Consider the following 23,676-nt stretch of genomic DNA (forward strand, 5'->3'; position numbering starts at 1 on the left):
AGTATACTCTATTCCTTGAAGTACTATGCAAGCCTTCAAGTATTCTCCAGTTCCTCTTATATAATACAGTACCTCTTATATAATACAGTACCTCAAATATACTCCAGAATCTAAAATAAACTCCAGAAACTCAGGTATACTCCTGTATCTCAAGTATACTCCCTGCCCTGAAATACACTGCAGTACCTCAAGTATACTCCAGAATCTTAAGTGTACTTCAGGCCCTGAATTACACTGCAATACTTCAAGTATACTCCAGTATCTCATATATACTCCAGTACATCAAATATACTCCAGTATCTCAAGTATCCTGAGGTTATCTTGAGATGATTTCGGGGCTTTTTAGTGTCCCCGCGGCCCGGTCCTCGACCAGGCCTCCATCCCCAGGAAGCAGCCCGTGACAGCTGACTAACACCCAGGTACCTATTTTTACTGCTAGGTAACAGGGGCATAGGGTGAACGAAACTGCCCATTGTTTCTCGCCGGCGCCTGGGATCGAACCCAGGACCACAGGATCACAAGTCCAGTGTGCTGTCCGCTCGGCCGACCGGCTCCCTAGTATGTTTCCTGCCCTGAAATACACTGCAGTGCCACAAGTATACTCCAGAATCTTAAGTGTACTTCAAGCCCTGAATTACACTGCAGTATCTCAAGTATACTTCAGTATCTCAAGTATACTCCTTGCCCTGAATTACACTGCAGAAACTCAAGTATACTTCAGTACCTGAAGTAATCCCCAGTACCTCGAGTATACTCCCGGCCTTTTAGTACACTGCATTACGTCAAGTCTACTCCAGTTAATCAAGGTACTCCAATACCTCGAGGTACTCCAATACCTCGAGGTACTCCAATACCTCATATGTACTCCAGTATATCAAGTATACTCCAGTATCTCACGTATTCCCCAGGCCTTGAAATACACTGCAGTACCTCAAGCATACCCCAGTATCTCAAATATACACCAATACCTCAAGTATACTCCAGGCGCCTAAGTACACTGCAGTTCCTCAATCATACTCCAGTACCTTAAATATACTACAGTATCTAGAGTATACACCAGCATCTACAGTAGCTCCAGTACACTCCAGGATTTGAAGTATACTTCAGCTGCGCATGTATATTTCAGTACCTCAATTACACTCCAGCCCCTGAAGTACACTGCAGTATCTCAAGAATACTACAATTCCTCAAGTATGCTCCAGTACCTTAAGTATACTCCAGACATTGAAGTAAACTGTAGTTACGGAAGTATGCTCCAATACCCCAAGTATACTCCAGTACCTGATATATATTCCAGTACCTCAAGTAAACTCCAGGCCCTTAAGTGCACTGCTTTACGTCAAGTATACCCCAGTATCTCAAGTATACACCAGTACCTCAAGTATACTCCAGGCGCCGAAGTACACTGCAGTTCCTCAATCATTCTCCAGCATCTTAAGTATACTAAAGTATTTATAGTATACACCAGTATCTCCAGGATGCTCTAGGTTTTGAAGTATATTTCAGCTGCTCATGTATACTTCAGTACCTCAAGTACACTTCATTCCCTGAACTACAATTCACTACCTCAAGTACACTCGAGTTCATCAAGTATACTCCAGTACCTCAAGTATACTCAGTACCTCAAGTACACTCCAGGCTTTGAATTACGATGCAAGCCTTCAAGTATTCGCCATTACTCAAGTATACTCCAGTACCTAATTTATAATACAGTACCTCAAGTATACTCCAGTACCTCATTTATAATACAGTACCTCAAGTATACTCCAGTACCTCATTTATAATACAGTACCTCAAGTATACTCCAGTACCTCAAATATTCTTAAGTACCTCAATTATACTCCGGAACCTCAAGTATACTACAGTACCTGAAGTATACTCCAGTACTTGAAGTATACTCTAGGTACTTAAGTACAATGCAGTACGTCAAGTATACCCCAGTTCCTCAAGTTTACACCAGTACCTCATGTTTACTCCAGTACCGCAAATATACTCCAGTATCTCACGTATTCTCCAGGCCTTTAAATAAACTCCAGTACCCCAAGCATACTCCAGTTCATGAAGTAAACTGCAGTGTCTGATGCAGTGTCCAGGAAACTGCACCTGGAGTGTTTTGGAAGTTCCAAAAGTATACCAAAAGTTTTGGAAGTTCCAAAAGTATAGTTCCCTCCAGTTCCAAAAGTATAGTTCCCTCCAGTTCCAAAAGTATACTCCAGGCCCTGAAGTACACTGCAGTTCCTCACAAAGACTCCAATACCTCCAGTATACTACAGTACCTCAAGTATTTTCCAGGCTCAGAAGAACACTGCAGTTCCTCAAGTACACTCTAGCACCTAAAGTATACTCAGGTACACTTCAGGCCCGGAAATACACTGCAGTACCTCAGGTATAAGCCAGTACCTCAAGTAAACTGCAGTATCTCAAGTATACTCCAGGCACTGACGTACAATGCAATTCCTCAATTATACTCCAGTACTTCAAGTATACTCCAGTACCTCAAGTATACACCAATACCTCTAGTGCGCTCCAGGCCTTGACGTATACTGTTGTTCCTCATGTATACTTAGTACCTCAAGTACACTCCAGTACATCAAGTATACTCCAGACCCTGATATACACTGCAGTACATCAAATATACTCCAGTACCTGAAGAATAATCCTGTACATCAAGTATACTCATGTTCCTCAATTATATTCCAGACCCTGATGTACGCTGCAATAACTCAAGTATAGTCTAGTACCTCAAGTATACTCCAGCACATAAAGCATATGCAAGGCACTGAAATACCCTGCAGTACCTCAAGTATACTCCATTACATCAAGTATACTCCAGAACCTGATATACACTGCAGTACATCAAGTATACTCAAGTACCTGAAGTGTCATCCAATACATCAAGTATACTCATGTTCCTCAATTATATTCCAGACCCTGACGTACACTGCAATAGTCTGTTCACAGCCCCTGGGCAGAGCAGACGTGCGGGTCAGGCGTTCCACCATAGCAGCCAGGCCGCACCCTCAAACATTGAATATGATCTCTTCTCAATAATGCTCACTCACTCAAATAGACTCCAGGCTTTGAATTACGATGCAAGCGTTCAAGTATTCGCCATTACTCAAGTATACTCCAGTACCTCAAGTATACACCAGTATATATATCCCTGCTATAGTGTCCCTCACACAATAACAAGCAAAGTGAATCTTGCCGCCAATGCCTTAATAGAGTTTCTTAGAGAAATGCGGAGCTTGTGTGTGAGGGTGGCAAAACTCTTGAATAGGATTAGTTAGAGTCTCTAGAGCCAGCATTCCTAGGCAGCTGTGAGCCTATAGGTAGGAACAGTATAGTGATCACAATATATATATATATATATATATATATATATATATATATATATATATATATATATATATATATATATATATATATATATATATATATATATATATTGGCCTTCTAGGTTCCTATTCTTATTTGAAACACAGACCAGTAGTACAATTGACTGAGATCTGTGGCACCCACACACGATATGCTATACCAGTATCTGTGTGTGTGTGTGTGTGTGTGTGAGGGAAGGCAGCGAGTGCTGACCACAGGGTACCCCCCCACCCCATCCCCACCACCTGTTTACTCAAGTGGCCTGTGGTCACCTAGGGTGGCAGTCCAGGCCCTATAATACTGTGCAGAAAAGACGATTCTCCTCTGGCATACTTAACCCTCGGCTTTTAGTCCTACTGAGACCCACTGAGAGTGCTCTACCCTTCAGTGCAGGTTTATGACTGTTGGCGCTGATGACTGGTAAGGCATGCTGCCTGCTCTGCCATTTGTCGTGTTAATCATAATCATATGATTATCAATGATAACCAGGTATCGGACGAAGTTACTTCAATTAACGTCAACTGAAGAAGCAGGTATGGAGGAGGTAGCTGCTGGACCTTCAGGGTTCTCCCTCACCGTGACCAGTGACACTGTCACCCCACCACCCAGTGATGAGTTTGTGGAGGTGGTAAGAGCCAGAGATGGAAACAAGGGAGACAGAAGCCTGGTGAACAACAGGGTGGACGACCTCCAATAGCACCAAGAAGTGAGTACACACGTCTGACCTTCCCTAAAGGCACGAGTGTGGCGGACAGGATTGTGTGGAGTAAGAAACTGAGCGAGGAGTACCCACCTGTCTCTGCAGGCGTGCTACGTCCACATGTCAACTCCCCATACGTGTATGTTTCAAGAGAGAAGGAGCACGTTGCGGAGGCTCTTCCATAAGGGAAAATAGGTGATGTAAAACTCTCCCCTCTAGATAATCCAACACGAAACAAGAAGATGGATGAATACCTAGTCTACAGGTACTGTCACGGGTATCCACTAGCGTGGGCCTATGAATTAGACGGGGTACACAAAGCACGAAGATTGACCATGAATGGTAAGCATACTGATCAAATAGTCATAGTCTGGAAGAAGCCTGAACCGCCACATGACCAGTATAGGTTTGGTGGGTTGTATGCGCGTCCCAGCACGTGCAGGGTTTGGGAGCCAGACCCTGTGGAGTGTTACGTGTGCTGTGGCAGTGGCCACATAGCTAAGCACTGCTGGTGCCCACACCCAAGTGTGCTCTCTGTTCCGGTGATCACGCACTGAAGGACTGTCTGCATATGAAGACTAGAAACCAAAGAAAGCTGGAACAGGAGCAACAGAACACTGTAACAGAAGCAGGGCAACAACATGAAACTGTGGCTCCGTCTAAACCGCCGCTGAAGTGTTTCAGATGTGATACGGAAGGAGTAACCATCTGGCACTCAGACTGTCCCAAACAGCCAGCCTCCCTTGGCACAAGGAGGCAAGTGCCCGAGACTCAACAAGTGCCTACTGATGCCGGCTCTAGTACTGTTGACCCATCCCATAGTAGTGACAGTACCAGCAATGCCCCTGACAACACACAACAGCCGCGACAACAGTTAAAAGACACTTGGTAGCCTTGCAAGCACCGATAACAGAACTGGCCGAAATTATAGAGACGGTACGTCAGACTCCTTCACAAGAGATACAGCAGCCTCCACACTGCTGTGTCACAGCCATGGCCCGCGCTGGTAAAGGTTCGTGCGGTGGTGGTGACGGCGGCGGCAGCAGCAACGGCGGCGGCGGCGGCGGCAGCAGCGGCGGCGGCGGCGGCAGCAGCGGCGGCGGCGGCAGCAGCAACGGCGGCGGCGGCAGCGGCGGCGGCGGCGGCAGCAGCAGCGGCGGCGGCGGCGGCGGCAGCAGCAACGGCGGCGGCGGCAGCAGCAACGGCGGCGGCGGCAGCAGCGGCGGCGGCAGCAGTGGCGGCGGCGGCAGCAGTGGCGGCGGCGGCGGCGGCAGCAGCGGCGGCGGCGGCGGCGGCGGCGGCGGCGGCGGCGGCGGCGGCGGCGGCGGCGGCGGCGGCGGCGGCGGCGGCGGCGGCGGCGGCGGCGGCGGCGGCGGCGGCGGCGGCGGCGGCGGCGGCGGCGGCAGCAGCGGCGGCGGCGGCAGCAGCGGCGGCGGCGGCGGCAGCAGCGGCGGCGGCGGCGGCAGCGGCGGCGGCGGCGGCAGCAGCGGCGGCGGCAGCAACGGTCACAGAGATGAGAGCGACAACGGAGGCGGTGGCGGCGATGTCATCAGTCAATTTAGTGATGACAGCAGTGTTAGTGACACAGAAACATTAACTGGAAAAGGAAGTCGATCCTCACCAGCATATATTAAAATGATTAATGACCTTAACGAACGCGTTCGAGCAAAGAACGAGAATGAAAATGAAAATATTCTGCGTGACAATACTTATGCCATGCAACTTACAGTGAACATTCACTCATGGACCATCCCAAGTTCCATAGTGATCAAGAAACTGATAACATCACCAGATGTTACTGACGACACCAAACATCAGGTTGGTGTGGCTCTTCACGTCGTACAGTCACTTATTGACACATTGTGGAAGTGGGACGAGGACAACAATGGGACCACCAGTCCCACGGAGGAACACCACCAAGACGATAGCTGCTACTGACACAAGGACCATTAGATTTCTCAGTTGGTACATTCGTAGGATTAACAAAAGACTGAATGATCTAATTGCACATGTTACCAGTAACAACATACACGTCCAACATGATAAACAAAACTCCACCAAAGATCAGAGGGTATGCATCCCATACTAACAGTAACGCCACAGGCCTACTAACCTCAGAAGTGATTTACCGCACACTCTTGTTAGCACGTCACACAATGTACACACACAGTACCATCACTTTCATGTACAAACTGCAGCAGGTCACTTCTCATTCCTCAACGTATGTACCAGAAGCCAGAAACTAAATGTAACATTGCTCCCAGATCTAGACAATCATGGGACAATATACATGGGAGTTTTTAATTAGACATATTACGCTGGGAGACATTACTAACAACGATAATGGATGCAAATTTATATAATATGATTATGACAACAGATTAACCGTGTATACTACGGATACCCAAACTCATTTATTGGGAGGCAGACTTGAATATTTAATTGGTAGAAACCTTGAGCAAGATAGGTTGGAATGTTCGTTGGTAAATCACTTGGTTAGTGATCACTATGCAGTTTCTGCTTCCTTTAAGGTACAGTGTGATGTACCTAATAGACATCAGAGACGGAAAATGAATATTCCATATGGCTTGCATGACCACTTTATTAATTGTATTTCAAAATGGTATCAAGATTACACAATAACGAATGTGCAACGATCAACAATCGTTGATACGATTACTATCTACTATGACACATGGGTGTGTTGGGGAACAAGCCGGAAGCCTAGCAGAAGTGGACAACACCTACAACCACCCAAATGGGTCCTTGACCCCGTATTTGTTAAAGAACATGAACAAGTAAAGCAACTTGGAGATACATGCAAACAAACCCAAGCACAAGGTGACTTGCATGCATTTCTGGTTGCAAATAGAGAGGTGAGAGACCTCTCGCCTCTCTAATGAGCAACGTTATACGTAATAAACATTTGGAAAGAGTTCCTAAAAGTATAAATGAGCAAACAACACTTGTTGAAGTTTGGGGAAAGATACGAAACGCCCCAACAGACAAGGAACCATCAATCTTGCCTGTACAGCTATCGACGTGTCGGACCTTAATGACGTAACTGAATGGGAATTATATCATACACTAAAGACGGGCAAAGCAACTGCTCCTGGAGAGAACGGTATTACTTACAGTTTACTAAGATTAGTCTCACACGTACCACGTAATAAACTTTTAGTGTTGTACAGAATGAGTTTAAGTGAAGGAGTATTACCTGATGCTTGGACAAAGAGTGTCATTGTTTCCATCCCCAAACCACACTCATATAATTATAGACCCATATCTCTAACATCGTGTGTTTGTAACGTGCTTGAACGCATTGTTCTTAACCGACTCATGTATCGTATACAGGGGCACCTGTCACCAAAACTGTTTGGATTTATGCCTAGGCTCAGTACACAACACTGTTTTCCTGAATACTTCGCACATATTGAAGCTTCCCCTCAAACAGTCTTCATCGACCTAGCAGCAGCTTTTGATACAGCAAACAGAGAAATCATACTGGAAGAGCTTGCTGAGCTGGGAATACAAGGAAAATTACTGAAATGGATAAAGGGTTATTTGTCTAATCGAACAGCATATGTTTTGTTTAATGGTGTTAAAAGCACAGAGAGCAAACACTTTGAATTGGGAACTCCACATAGAGGTATTCTCAGCCCCTTGTTGTTCAACGTCTGATGCATAAACTTATTAAAGATCTTCCAACTAATAATGAAGACACTGTCATTTGTTATGCTGATGATGTATGTTTACAGGCTGCCTCCGAGCCTAAAACGCAAGTTCTGCTCGATGCTTTTGCAACTAGAGCTGAGGAATGTGGCCTCCTTATCTCTGTACAGAAAACTCGTGCCCTCATTCCGTGTGGTATTCCCCCAGCCAATTATCATATAGATGGCGAGCACTTGAGAACTGCGAGTCTTACAGATACCTTGGTGACCCCATTAACGACCCTAGGTACCTTTCTTCTCTCAATAGGAGACTCTGGGAGAGATTAAAGCCCTTACGGGTCCTTGTTGGTGTCATCATGGAAGTAACGTGAGACTTGCTAGAATGTTTTATGTATCATTTATACGCTCTGTGATTGACTACAATGATCTACATCTCACCCTGTATACAGACAAAGAGCTGAATTCTCTTGAAACCTTGCAAAATGTACCTATGCGTCTCATCCCTAGGGCTCCAAAGTTTACGAGAATAGTTAATATGAGAGCAGAGTTGAAATTACCTACCATAAGTGAGAGAATTTTGTCAATTAGCACAGTTTTCGGCGTGAAGACATTGAGTAAGTAAGTAATTATCAAAAAGAAGGCACCAAACCGGGCAGGCTATGTAGCACCATCAAATGCGCGGGATAATCAGAAGGCGCTAAATATCACCAAGGATGCCAATACGAGAACAGAAACGCATAAGGTGAACGATGTCAAAAGTATCCGAGTCACCAAGAATACTATCGAGAGACAAGCGACCGCAGGGGACGGTCGGAAAACAAGACACACGCTCGTCACGGAAGTCAGGACATTCAACAAGGATATGCACGACTGTAAGAGGGACAATGCAATTAGGACAATAAGGAGCAGGGCGGTGCTCCATCAAGTGACCATGAGTTAAGCGAGTATGGCCAATACACAACCTCGCCAGAGCTGTTTCCCACCGCCGGTTACGGTGGAAGGAGGAAGGCCATGAGGAAACACAGCTTTTAAGAGAATGTAGTTTGTTACCAGTAACAGACGACCAACAAGCCTGCCAACGGGTAAGGATGGAGGAATGGATAACCAGGTAAAAGTCGGAATAAGGAATACCTTTACGAGAGATGGGACAAGAGCGGACAGCCTCCCTGGCGGCAGCATCCGCACGCTCATTTAAAGAGACACCAATATGGCTGGGAACCCAACAAACTCAACCGACTTAAATTTACTGTGAACAAGAAACAGCCAATGCTGGATCTCGACAACCACTGGATGAACCGGATTAAAGGACCCGAGAGCCATGAAGGCACTACGAGAGTCAACAACAACTACAAAGTCAGATTGACAATGAGAGAGCAGGAGACGAAGAGCATAAAGCTCTGCTGTGAAGATGCTAGTCTCCAGAGGTACGCGACACATATAAGTGTGATCAGGAAAAACAACAGAGTAGTCAACACCGTCCGCAGACTTAGACCCATCAGTGAAGATGGAAACGGAGTGGGAGTAAGAAGAAAAGTGCTCAAGGAAAAGGCGTTTTAGAACCGTAGGAGGGGTAAAAGCTTTAGGGATGCGGGTCAAGGACGTACAAAACTGTGGAAGGGGGACTCTCCATGGGGGCATAGAAGGAACTACATGAGGAGAAATATTAGAAATACGAACGGAAAGAGAATCCTGTAAGCGAGATAACCGGACAGAAAGACGGAGGCGGTGAAGATGAACAGGAATCGCAGGAGGGGTAAAAGATAAAGCACGACAGAGGCGAGAGGAAGGATGTTGCAAGGACCACGCTAGATAACGAAGACAGTAGTGATCACGGTGGTCCTGGAGAGATAGGAAGCCAGTATCAACATACAAGCTGAGGACGGGAGTCGAACGAAAGGCACCAGAACTGAGGGGCAAACCAGTATGGTGCAAAGCATCAAGACGGCGAAGAGTGGAAGGAAAAGTAGACGAGTAAGCAGGGCAACCATAATCGAGCTTAGACAGGACGAGAGAGGAATGTAAAGCAAGGAGAGTGCGCCTATCCGCTCTCCAAGAAGTATGGGACAATACCCGAAGGAGGGTAAGGGCCTTAGAGCACTCAACACTGAGGTAAGAGATATGGGAAGACCAAGACAAACGAGTGTCAAAGAATAACCCGAAAAGCTTTGCGGAATCTTTGTACTCAAGGGGATGATCATAAAGTCACAAAGAGCAACGAAGAATGACCCGTTTCCGAGTAAAAGTCATGGCACAAGTCTTAGTAGTAGAGAACTTGAAGCCGTGATCGGTGGCTCAAGACGACACGGCATCAATCGAAAGTTGAAGCCGGCGTTGAAGGAGAGGCGAATCAACACCCTGACAGCAAAGGGTAAGATCATCGACATAGAGTGGAGAAGACGCCTGAAGGAAGAGAGGAAAGAAGACCATTGAGGGCAACCAGAAAAATAGTAGTGCTCAGAACACTACCCTGAGGCACACCTTCGTATTGCTGAAAAGAGGCAGAGAGAGCGGTACCAAGCCTCACCCGAAAGAACGACGCGCGAGGAAGCTGCGGAGAGAGAGAGGGAAATGACCACGAAGGCCAAAAGAATGAAGTTGAGATAGAATATGATATCGCCAAGTGGTGTCATAAGCCTTTTCCAGGTCAAAAAGGACGGCAACAACGGAGGTCTTTGCAGCAAAAGCAGTACGAATATAGACCTCCAAGTTCACCAGGATATCTGTTGTACTCACCTAGTTGTGTTTGCGAGAGTTGAGCTCTATCTCTTTGGTCCCGCCTCTCAACCGTCAATCAACAGGTGTACAGATTCCTGAGCTTATTGGGCTCTATCATATCTACACTTGAAACTTTGTATGGAGTCAGCCTCCACAACATCACTTCTTAATGCATTCCATTTGCCAACCACTCTGACACTAAAAACGTTCTTTCTAATATCTCTGTGGCTCATTTGGGCACTCAGTTTCCACCTGTGTCCTTTTGTGCGTGTGCCCCCTGTGTTAAATAGCCTGTCTTTATCTACCCTATCAATTCCCTTCAGAATCTTGAATGTGGTGATCATGTCCCCCCCTAACTCTTCTGTCTTCCAGCGAAATGAGGTTTAATTCCCGTAGTCTCTCCTCGTAGCTCATACCTCTCAGCTCGGGTACTAGTCTGGTGGCAAACCTTTGAACCTTTTCCAGTTTAGTCTTATCCTTGACTAGATATGGACTCCATGCTGTGGCTGCATACTCCAGGATTGGCCTGACATATGTGGTATACAAAGTTCTGAATGATTCTTTACACAAGTTTCTGAATGCCGTTTGTATGTTGGCCCGCCTGGCATATGCCGCTGATGTTATCCTCTTGATATGTGCTGCAGGAGACAGGTCTGGTGTGATATCAACCCCCAAGTCTTTTTCTTTCTCTGACTCCTGAAGAATTTCCTCTCCCAGATGATACCTTGTATCTGGCCTCCTGCTCCCTACACCTATCTTCATTACATTACATTTGGTTGGGTTAAACTCTAACAACCATTTGTTTGACCATTCCTTCAGCTTGTCTAGGTCTTCTTGAAGCCTCGAACAGTCGTCTTTTGTTTTAATCCTCCTCATAATTTTGGCATCGTCTGCAAACATTGAGAGAAATGAATCGATACCCTCCGGGAGATCATTTACATATATCAGAAACAAGATTGGACCGAGTACAGGCCCTTGTGGGACTCCACTGGTGACTTTTCACTGGTGAAAACCAAATTGAGAAGGGGAGAGGAGGAAATGGTGTTCCAGGAACCACATCAGACGATTTAATTACTGGTAATTAATTAATTAGAGCAATTAATTAATTAGAGCGACTGGTAATTAGAGCACTGGGGTCATTTGAAACAGTAAGTGTTGGGCAGCGTATTAATATAGTTTGATTTAGTGCACATTGCTGTGTGTGTTATTGCAAAGGGGTTGTCATTGATGATGATTGTTGCCAGTGTTGATCAATCACCGGGGTGTGTTTTTGTAGTTCAGTAAATCATTGTGGGGGGCGTGTTCTTGAGGGTTCATGTCCTGAGGGTTATTTTCAGGGTATCTGCAGTATTGTCATTGCAACCGGATTGTAACATAAATCACAATGATTTGTTAGTGTGATTTATCATTGTCATGGGTGAACTCGGTTCAAGACGAGTTATTGGGTATACATATATTCTCCTGTTTATCTGGTAGGACATCGATGTCCAGTATTCAGTGAGGTGATTGCGAGGCAATTTTATTTATTTTTTATTTTGTTTATTTATTTTTACATGCAAGCATGCTTATAAGTACAATAAAAGTAAATAATTACAACATGGAACAGACCAAAAGTACAAAGCACAAACGTGCAAAAACATAAAGGATCTGTACTAAACACAAAGACGCCGGCCAGAAGGGCCGACCACAAAACAACAATAATTACAAACAAATTACAACAAGCAAGTTAAAACACAGCGGAATACAATACAGAAATAACACATCAAACACATGAAATATTCAGAAGAAGGCTACCAGCACCGCAAACACACACGGAGAGGCTCCAACACAAAACGAAAACAATAATAATAATAATAATAATAATAATAATAATAATAATAGAAATAACAAAAAAGGAAAACAAATATACAACAAACAGAAAGAAAAGCACAATGGTAAGACACAACAAAAAACATAAACCCAGACCGGGTCATGCCAACAGCCTGAAGGGCACTTAACACGACACAAACAAGCGCACAAACAGCATCGTAAAAACATAGAACAACAAAGCATAACCCAAGAACACGACATCCACAACTAGACACACACACCAACCAAACCCCGGACCGCACAGGAACTGGACACACACACACACACACACACACACACACACACACACACACACACACACACACACACACACACACACACACACACACAAGCCACACAAACCCACAACTACAAACCGGAGAACGCAGGAACCGGGAAACAAACCCGCCCCACCCACACCCGACCCGCACCCCACAACCATGGACACAAATGGAAACAACCCACAATACACAAAGGAATCATGAGCGAGGAATACATTTCTCAGAGACAGGAATATATTTCTCAGGGAACGAATCCCAAGGATACCTTCTCTTATAGGCCTCCCAAATCAAATACTCCGTGTCGGTGGGGGGACGATCCCCCTGCCGCCGTGGGCCCAGCATAAACTCGAGAACCTCCAGATCAGGTGGAAACGGTCACTCCTGAAGCTCACCGACGCAAGTCGCATAACGAGGCTGGGGAGCGCAAGCCACGTCCTTCGAGGTAGCAGACGACACCGATGAAGCGTACAAGGGCTGCCGGGACGGCCGCGTCGCCGTACGCACAGGAGCAGGGGACAAGCGACAAGATGGTAACGTCTCCACCGAGACCGCAGGAGACACTGAAGAGATGGCCGGAGACGGAAGAGGCGTCGAGACTGTAGTCGATGAAACGGGGACCGAGGAAGGGGTTACAGAACCACCAGAGCGAGCAGTCTTTTTCAACACCATCACCAGGCCACCCCGCTCACTGTGAACCTCAGCAGGGGGAACCACCCTCACCACGAAGAACCGGAGCCATCCGAGGCAGGCGACGCACCCGAAGCAGGAACCGCAGACACCATTTCTGAAGTGGAGGCCGAAACTCCGGCACTGGCATCCTCAGGCAAATGCACCTCCGCCGTCACCGGAGTCTGCAACGCAACCAGAGCCACAAGCGTCGAAATCGCCAACGTCAGCCCAAGCTGAAGACGAACGCCAGGAACGCTTAGGCTCTGGCCGCACATCATCAGACCCGGAGGCCGACTCAGAGACACGCGCAATACAAGCCGGACGAACCGACACACGTATAAAACGCCAGCATCCTCAACCACATGGGGCACCAGGCCAGGCACAGGAGGAAGCGCAGGATCCACCCCATCACCCAGCACAGCCGGCAAGGGTGCAGGGACAGGGTCAGATGCAGCAGAGGACGAACTGGAAGACGGAGGAATCGAGCAGCAGGCAGTCTGAAGAACCCCAGGGACACTAGTCGGAGCAGGACGAATACCCTGCAACGCCACAACCTCTTGAGGAGAGGCGACAACAACAGGGGGCACACCAGGCGGCGCAACAGGTGACACAGGGGGCACATCCGCGGCTGAAGAGACGGCCACATCCACTGAATCCTCCTCCACAGGAAGCGGCGGAAAATCCTCCTCACTGAAGAGGTTCACGGATGCAACGGCAGGCGCAGAACAGTCAGCAGCCTGATGGCCCAAGAGGCCACAACGATAACACGTCCGAGGCTGGCGGGCATAAAACACCCGAACGTTGTAGCCCATGAGCCGTACAGAGGATGGAATATCTTCCCGAAGCCTCATGCCCAGGGTGCGAATGTTAGTCCTCACACCCTTAAGTGGATTGGAAGACACCACGTTCACCCGTACACTAACCACTGCGCCATACCGGCCGAAGTACAGCCGTAACAGACTCTCTGGAAACTCCAACGGAGCTCCATGCACACTGACGTAAGTGAGGGCACCACTCCGATCAGATAGTGACACAGTGCCCGCACCATCCGGCAGGGGTAATGTCCGCCCCTCGTAACGACGGAGAAAGTCGCAATATGCCAATTCCTTGGTAAACTTCAATATCGCTCGACGAGCCGTCACCAGCTCGACACCATAAACGTTGATCACAGGGATATGAAGCAACTCACACACCAGCCCTATCTCTGGGTACCCAGCCCGGCCGGAAAATTCGAGGCCCACAGACTGAGCCCGCAGTACAGGGGGGAGGGGGACCCCCATCGTGAACTCCACGTCAGCACAGGCAGGCAGTGACACACCTGCCCCCCAACCGACCAAATTGGTAAACAACACCAACAGCCGGAGCGCCAAGGCAACACGTCCGTCCCCAACAGAAGCTCGGGTCAGACCCCTGCAGTATTGTCATTGCAACGGATTGTAACATAAATCACTATGATTTGTTAGTGTGATTTATCATTGTCATGGGTGAACTCGGTTGAAGACGAGTACTTGGGTATACATATATTCTCCTGTTTATCTGGTAGGACATCGATGTCCAGTATTCAGTGAGGTGATTGCGAGGCAATTAATATAACGTAACCAAGGAAACACCCATTGCTTTAAGAGAATTTGTTCTTTAACAAGTAGAGTAGAGTAAGATACGTTTGGGTTAATTATTTTCCTGAAAGCAGCTACGGTAGTCTCAGGGTAGGCTAGCCATCAGCCAGACAAGAATTTGAGTATTGTCTGTCGTAATTACCGGTCAGTTGGGCGGATAATTGACGTGTTTCAGGAAGTCAAAGTAATTAACTTCTATCCGTGTTTGATCGACTAACACGAAGGCTCCATTGTTCCATCAACGTAACGTCGTTATTTATCTGTCAGGAAATACCGGCACTTGACTGACTGGTGGGAAGAGTGAAGTCATTTTAGAATAACGTAAACGTGGTGATTTGCTCCTTAATCATCTGAATTGGTCTGCGTATTGAAGGCTCGGACGGAATTCAAACCTTAATGTAAATTGCTGAGCCAGTGTGAAAGGTTGCGTATTTAATTGATTAATTATTGATCTTGAGGATAGTAATTAATTGCTCTAAGGGTAATCACGAGTGATTACCGTTTTCTTAGCACTTTAGACATTGTAAATCAGAGTTAACTATCGTTAATTGTTAGGAACCAATAACGTAAATTAACATAACTAGTAAAGAGATTATTCAACTGTCTGGACGTATAGGGATTAATGGGATTTAGTCACTGAATATTCGACGGGTAGAGTGTTTGTGTAATTTCCGTGTTACTAGAAACAGTTGTAAGATTTATTAGGTTAACGTAAATGTTACTTTGTTATTAACGTAAATCAAATTTTTATTGATTGTTGATCGTCTGTGGGACGGAGTGTTAACGTAAAGATTAATTGAGGAAGGGTGCTGGAGTGTCCAGTGAACCCATTAGTCATTGATGTGTCATTGACAGGCTACTGATTTAATTGCATTGCAACCGCTAGTGCATGTGTAGACTGATCAGAGGCATAGAACAGTTAGGAGGTTACTGGAGACGTGTCTCAGAACCTGCTGTGTCATAGTTGCAGGTGTGATTATAGATCTGTGTCTTGCTTGCTTGTTTGATTCCTCTGTGTTCACGCCTTATGTTCGAGTTAGTTCATTATGCAGTCCGAGGGGCTGGTGTCTAGCTGTCATTGATAGTGTCACAGGAAGGATTTCGAGTAACGTCATTGATATTTCTTTTGTTTTTGTTGTTGTTGTAGTTAGTCTTTATTGAATAAACTAAGTTGTTATGTTGAACACTGTCTCTTCGTTACACCCCACACATTTATATGGTTCTGTAAGTTTTTCTTCACACACACAACTATTAAATTGAGACTGATTCATGGGTTTTGGACTAAATATATGGCACCACACACCAATACATTATTGTTGTGAGAGCCGTGGACCTACTCGCTAGATTCACTTTGGCGAATGGCGAAGGTCAACGGCCTAGTGGAGGGGATTTCAAGCTTTTTGGGGTCTCGGTGCTTGCTCGCGCCTAGTCAGTTGTTCATAAATGGTCCTAGAGTAAGGAATGAGCTGCTTACTACACTGGTGTGTTAGCTAAGGAAGTCCTTCCTGAGGCGACCTAATTGAATATCACGACAGGAATAAAGGTTTAAAGAACTAAAGAATTTTTGTTTAAATTTTCCGAGTTCAATTCCTCATTACCATTCCATATTCCATTTCTTAAACTCTCACAGTGACATCCTCCCTTGAACCACACCTGTGAATAAATTACAGAGAACTAAACTGCATTCACAAATGTGTTATACAACAAGGAATCATTGTTTTAAATAAAACCCAGGCTTACCCTTTTTTTGGGTTGCTGGCATATCATAACCGGCAAAAGTGCAAACACTTTATAATGGCCGCTACAATTATATACACCATTTGTTTTACCTGATACAATACTTCTTATGGTTGATGTAGAGGTTGCTGTGGCTGGAACACTATTGGGCGGTATAAATTAACCTCTGCAGTGCCGCGAATGCGAACCTCAAAGAGACCTTCTGCCTCCTTCCTATTGTTTACAAGTTGCTGTCTGTAGTGACGCTGTGACTCTCCTTCAATGTTTTTGTTCCAATAATATTTGATGGTTCCATTAATGTCTTAAGGATACGAGAGTCAAGCTATATTTTTGTTGTATTTAATTATATTCAGTCCTAGTGAACACTTTTATTAAGTTTAAACACTAGACTGAGGTTTAAATAGAAATAATAGTTAATATATACACGACTGTTGTGATGACGTCACGGAGTCGCCCATTCCCTTTTTTAATGGGGTAACTGTGTTATGTTATGTCGGATACGTCCATGCATAGTGAATATAGATACTGTGTAAGACCATCTATAGTACCTGCTTGGTTCTATGTACGAACTGCATAGTGACTATTAAGTATGTCCATCAATAAGAACTACAGGTACTGTGTACAGGTACTGCTTGATGGGGTTCTGGGAGTTCTTCTACTCCCAAAGCCTGGCCCGAAGTCAGGCTTTTTTTCTGAGTGATTGGTCCACTAGGCTATTGCTTGGAATGGCCGCAGGGTCACATATCCACCACAGCCCAGTTGGTCAGGCACTCCTTGGGGAAAATGATCTAGTTTTCTCTTGAAGATGTATACATTTTTTCTGGCAATATTTCTTATGCTACCTGGGAGGAACAACCGTGGACCTGTGATGCTTATACAGTGCTCTCTGATTGTGCCTATGGCACCCCTGCTCCTTACTGGTTCTATTCTGCCTTTTCTTCCATATCGTTCACTTCAGTATGTTGTTATTTTACTGTGTTGATTTGGGACCTGACCCTTCAGTGCCTTCCACGTGTATATTATTTGAAAACTCTCCCTTCTCCTTTCTAGTGAGTACATTTAGAGAGCTTAGAGACGATCACAATAATTTAGGCGCTTTATCGAGTCTATGTATGCCGTAAATGTTCTCTGTATTTCCTCTATTTCAGCAATCTCTCACGCTTTTTAGGGGGAAGTGAATACTGAGCAGTACTCAAGACAGGACAGTACAAGTGATTTGTATAGTTCAACCATTGTGATGGGATCCCTATATTTGAAAGTTCTCGTAATCCATCCTATTATTTTATCTGGCTGACGCAATATTTGCTTGGTTATGCTCCCTAAACGTTAAGTCGTCAGACATCATTATTCCCAAATCACTTCCATGCTGCTTTCCCACTTTGTTCACATTTGATTGTGTTTTGTGCCCCGTATTATGTTTAAGATCCTCATTTTTACCGAACCTGTGTATTTGGAATTTATCACTATTAAACATCATGTTACTTTTTGTTGCCAGTCGAAAACTTTATTAATATCTGCTTGAAGTTTTTCACTGTCTTCAGCAGAGGGATTTTTTTCATGGTGATTTTTGAGTCATCTGCAAAGGATGATACGAAGCTATGACTTGTATTTTAGTCCATATCAGATATGAGAATAAGGAAAAAATGACTAAAGGTACTGCATACGTCCATCAATAGTGATTATATGTACTGTGTACGTCCATCAATAGTGACTATGGGTACTATGTTCGTCCATTCAAAGTGATTATAGGTACTGTGTACATCCATCCATAGTGACTATAAGTACTATGTACGTTCATCCATAGTGAATATAGGTACAGTGTACGTCCATCCATAGTGAATATAGGTTTTATGTACGTCCATCAATAGTGACTATATGTTCTATGTAAGTACATGCATAGTAAATATAGTTAATATGCACGTCCATCCATAGTTGTGGGGGAGAAGTTAGATCTATAATGAAATTATAGTAAAAGTTTAGAAGGAGCAATATTAATATTAAAGATAAGAGAACCAGTGGCTTATGGACCTCAAATAATTTATTCATGAATATAACTAAATATATTTAAAGAAATGGACTGCAATATTAATACTAATTCAGAACTAAATCCTAACACCCTACAAGTTAGGGGGTGAGTAATGGGAAGTTAATGCACTTCAGTTAAAGAAATATTGAGATGTTAATACACATCGATTAAGAAAATAATATATAAAATAATTTGACTCTCAATAATAATAAATAACTCTCTACAATAGAATACTGGAAAAGCCTTAGCTGTTTTGGACGATCGTAGATCACATCATCCTCTACAACACGTTTAATCCAGTCCGATATAGAAATCCGTGTCAACAGATGATCGTGGAATCAGTAACATGTCTCCCTCAGTCTTAATACCACGCTGAAAGGCAAAACTTATTTGAACAAATCCACAAGGGCCATGACAAGGATTCGAACCTACGTCTGAGAGCATCCCAGGCACTGTCTTAATCGACAATAACTAAATCACATCCTGTCGATTAAGGCAGCGTCTGGGATGCTCTCAGACATGGGTTCGAATCCTCATCACGGCCGTTGTGGATTTGTTCATTTGCTACATCACGCTATTGTGATTTCTGTGTAGCAAAACTTCTTTAATATCCACTCTCACTTAGTATTCGCGCATTTAACCACAAGATCTAAAATAATTGGAGGGATAAGAGCTGCGAATACGTAGTTGGAGTGGAAATTAAATAAGTTTTGCCCTTCAGCGTGGTATTAAGACTGAGAGAGACATGTTCCTGATTCCACAAAGTCACTCCTTCCAGTGACGCATGTGCACTCGCGCTTATGCAGGGGCTCCTAGTATAATTGGTATTATTTTTAAAGAGAGTTCCGAAATATAGGAGGCTTGTCTGACGAATATTTACATCATAATACGGAGTTTATAAGATAGTAAATGCTATTCCATAGTGCAAGTCTAGTGCAGCCACGACCGATAGTTGGCAGACTCTGCCTAAAAAAAATCGTGGCCAACATTCCTGGGTGTGAGAGCCTCAGCAGTGAGCGAGCCAACAAGGGTGTGATAGCCTCAGCAGTGAGCGAGCCAACAAGGCTGATGCACGCAGCATGAGCGCACAGCACTGCTGTTCAGCTTGTGACCATAGCATCGCCTCAAAATGTCAAAATATATATGTACATGCTATTATTTAGCGATGATAGTATTACAGAAGACCCTTGACAGTGATCAAACTGACCAGGATTCTGATAATAGCAGGATTGTGGTGATTTTAGCGCTGTGCTCCATGGAGGGAGGAGTAAGGTTGTGGGAGAGAGAGTGGTGGCGTTGTCATCTGACTGTGTGTGGCCAACTTTTACTGACTGCACTCACCATACCAGATTAGTGGTTTGCTATGGTAAACACATATGTAGATACTTGTATATAACGTGTGTATAAAGTGTAATAACAGCAATAGGAGTAGGTTGGGGGCCGCCATTTTGGTGAGTCAGATGCGTCGTCTGCACGACTTGTCATGTGTACTGGTGGCCACTATGGTCTTTGGGCACCATACCATCTTATTTGTACAGGTATGGTGAATAAAACATGGAGATCTATCTTGAGGTTATCTTGAGATGATTTCGGGGCTTTTTAGTGTCCCCGCGGCCCGGTCCTCGACCAGGCCTCCACCCGCAGGAAGCAGCCCGTGACAGCTGACTAACACCCAGGTACCTATTTTACTGCTAGGTAACAGGGGCATAGGGTGAAAGAAACACTGCCCATTGTTTCTCGCCGGTGCCCGGGATCGAACCCGGGACCACAGGATCATAAGTCCAGTGTGCTGTCCGCTCGGCCCCCTCTTCTCCAGATACTTATGCTTATATGATACTTATGTACTATATATACAAATGTGTGTATATACTGTAATAACACCACAAACAGTATTGTTGGAGGAGAAATATTAGTGCATCTGGCCTTGAGGGCGGCCGCCACCAGTTGACTCTGTGTAGCTACGTCTTATTGCCTTTACTCACCATACAAGCTTACATGTACAGTTATGGTGAACAAAACATGTAGATACTTTGACGTCTGTGTATAGTGAATAAAAGCAAAAACAGTAAGGTGGGAGGAGTATGTTGGCGAGTGAGGAGGTGAGTGAGGTGGCGAGTGGCTGGCTGGCTTGTGAGTGACGGCCATTCTTCATTGCTTTTTGACTCACAATACCAACTTAGTGGTTCGTTATGGTGAACAAAACATGCAGATACGTATATATAAAATGTTTATATAGTGTAATAACAGCAAAACTATTTGTATATTGTTCTATGAACGTAATAACTGAATCACTAAAATGAAAACAATAATTTTGAGTACAGCGATGGTTCACACATTTTATTATATAAACATATCACAATACACACTACTGAATAATATTACTGCAAAAAAAAAATCAATCAAAGACATTGAAATAATTAGGTAATAATATCTTTGTGGCAACCCCGTCTGACAGCTCGGGCGGAGCAGACGTCGTCTTGCGACTGCTCTGTCAACGCCTCTTTTTTGCCACACTTCCCTGCTCTATTGCCAACCCGTTCTCGCAAATTTAATAAGTCAATATTGACTTATTAAATATGTGCATAGGTGACATACTTAACATAATAGATACCCTTAAAAAGATTCATAGAAAACACCGACCTTACCTAACCTTGTTAGTATCTTAAGATAAGCATCTTATTGCTTCGTAATTACAATTATTACCTAACCTATAATAGGTATAGGTTAAGTAATAATTGTAATTACGAAGCAATAAGATGCTTATCTTAAGATACTAACAAGGTTAGGTAAGGTCGGTGTTTTCTATGAATCTTTTTAGGGGTATCTATTATGTTTAGTATATCACCTATGCACGTAGTTAATAAGTCAATATTGACTTTACGAATTTGCGAGAACGGGTTGCTGAAGTACACTCCAGGTTCTGAAGTAGCCTCCAGACCCTGAAGTGCACTCCAGGTCCTGAAAAACACCCTGTGCTCTGAAGTTCACTCCAGATCCTGAAGTACACTCCAGACTCAGAAGTACACTCCATACCCTGAAGTAGCCACAGACCCTGAAGAACCCTTCAGACCCTGAAGTACACTCCAGGCCTTGAAGTACCCTCCAGACCCTGAAGTACCCTCTAGACCCTGAAGTACACTCCAGGCCTAGAAGTACCCTCCAGACCCTGAAGTATACTCCAGGTCCTGAAGTACCCTGCAGACCCGGAAGAACCCTTCAGACCCTGAAGTACACTCCAGGCCTTGAAGTACCCTCTACACCTTGAAGTACACTACAGGCCTAGAAGTACCCTCCAGACCCTGAAGTATACTCCAGGTCCTGAAGTACCCTGCAGACCCGGAAGTACCCACCAGACCCTGAAGTACCCTCCAGCCCTAAAGTACCCTCCAGACCCTGAAGTACCCTCCCGAATTTAAAGTACACTCCAGGCCCTGAAGTACCCTCCAGGCTCTGAAGTACCCTCCAGACCCTGAAGTACACTCCAGGCCTCGAAGTACCCACCAGACCCTGAAATACCCCCCCAGACCCTGAAGTACACTCCAGGTCCTGAAGAACTCTCCAGACCCTGAAGTACACTCCAGGTCCTGAAGACCACTCCAGGCTCTGAAGTACACTCCAGGTCCTGAAGTACACTCCAGACCCTGAAGTACGCTCATGACCTGAAGTACACTTGAAACCCTAAAGTAGCCACAGACCCTGAAGTACCCTCCCGACCCTGAAGTAACCTCTAGGTCTTAAAGTGCCCTCCAGGCCTAAAGTACTCTCCAGACCCTGAAGCACACTCCAGACCTTGAAGTACGCTCCAGGCCCTGAGGTACACTCTAGACCCTGAAGTACACACCAAACCCTGAAGTACCCTCTAGAGCCTGAAGAATACTCGTGGCCCTGAAGTACACTTCAGGCCCTGAAGTACCCTCCTGACACTGAAGTACCCACCAGAACCTGAAGTACACTCCTGGTTCTGATGGACCCTCCAGAGCCTGAAGTACACTTTAGGTCCTGAAGAAACCTCCAGACCCTGAAGTACACTCCACGTCCTGAAGAACACTGCAGACGCTGAATTAGTACCCTCCAGACCCTGAAGTACCCTCCAGACCCTGTATTACCCTGTAGTCCCTGAAGTACCCTTTAAACCCTGAAGTTCCCTCGAGACCCTGAAGTACACTCCAGGCCCTGATGCACCCTCCTTACCCTGAAGTACGCTCCAGGCCCTGTTGTACACTCCAGACCCTGAAGTATACTCTAGATCCTGAAGTACCCTCCAGACCCTGAAGTACCCTGCAGGTCTTGAGGTACCCTCCATACCCTGAATTACCCTCCTGACCCTGAAGTACCCTCCAGACCCTGAAGTAACCTGCAGACCCTGAAGTCCCCTCCAGACTCTAAAGTAACCTCCAGACTCTGAATTACGCTCCAAGTCCAGAAGTACATTCCAGGTCCTGAAGTACACTCCAGGTTCTGAAGTAGCCTCCAGACCCAGAAGTGCACTCCAGGTCCTGAAAAACACTCTGGGCTCTGAAGTACACTCCAGATCCTGAAGTACACTCCAGACATAAAGGTACACTCCATACCCTGAAGTAGCCACATACCCTGAAGACCCCTTCAGACCCTGAAGTACGCTCCAGGCCCTGAAGTACCCTCCAGACCCTGAAGTACCCTGCAGACCCGGAAGTACTCACCAGACCCTGAAATACCCTCCACACCCTGAATTACACTCCAGGCCCTGAAGTACCCTCCAGACCCTGAAGTACCCTCCAGACCCTGAAGTACCCTCCAGACCATGAAGTACCCTCCAGATCATGAAGTACCCTACAGACCCTGAAGAACACTCCAGGCCCTGAAGTAACCTGCAGACCCTGAAGTACTCTCCAGCCCCTGTTGTACACTCCAGACTCTGAAGTACACTTCAGGTCCTGAAGTACCCTCAAGTACCCTCTAGACTGCGAAATACCCTCCAGACCTTGAAGTACCCTCCAGGCTTTGAAGTACCCTACAGACCCTGAAGTACCATCCAGACCCTTAAGTACACTCCAGG

The 23,676-nt window shown here is 45.4% G+C and overlaps 1 protein-coding gene across 1 annotated transcript in view; it reads right to left on the reverse strand.

The window, feature by feature from the left end:
• LOC138351742 (golgin subfamily A member 6-like protein 4) overlaps nt 1-16,841 on the reverse strand; it is an 89,466-nt gene extending 72,625 nt beyond the window's left edge. The window contains exon 1 of the mRNA XM_069303770.1: nt 16,708-16,841. The gene's annotated coding sequence lies outside the window, so the exon portion shown is untranslated. The remainder of the gene's footprint in view (nt 1-16,707) is intronic.
• Nucleotides 16,842-23,676: the final 6,835 nt, after the last annotated feature.

This window comes from Procambarus clarkii, chromosome 50, assembly GCF_040958095.1.
Source record: "Procambarus clarkii isolate CNS0578487 chromosome 50, FALCON_Pclarkii_2.0, whole genome shotgun sequence".
In the NCBI taxonomy this organism is placed as follows: Eukaryota; Metazoa; Arthropoda; class Malacostraca; order Decapoda; family Cambaridae; genus Procambarus; species Procambarus clarkii.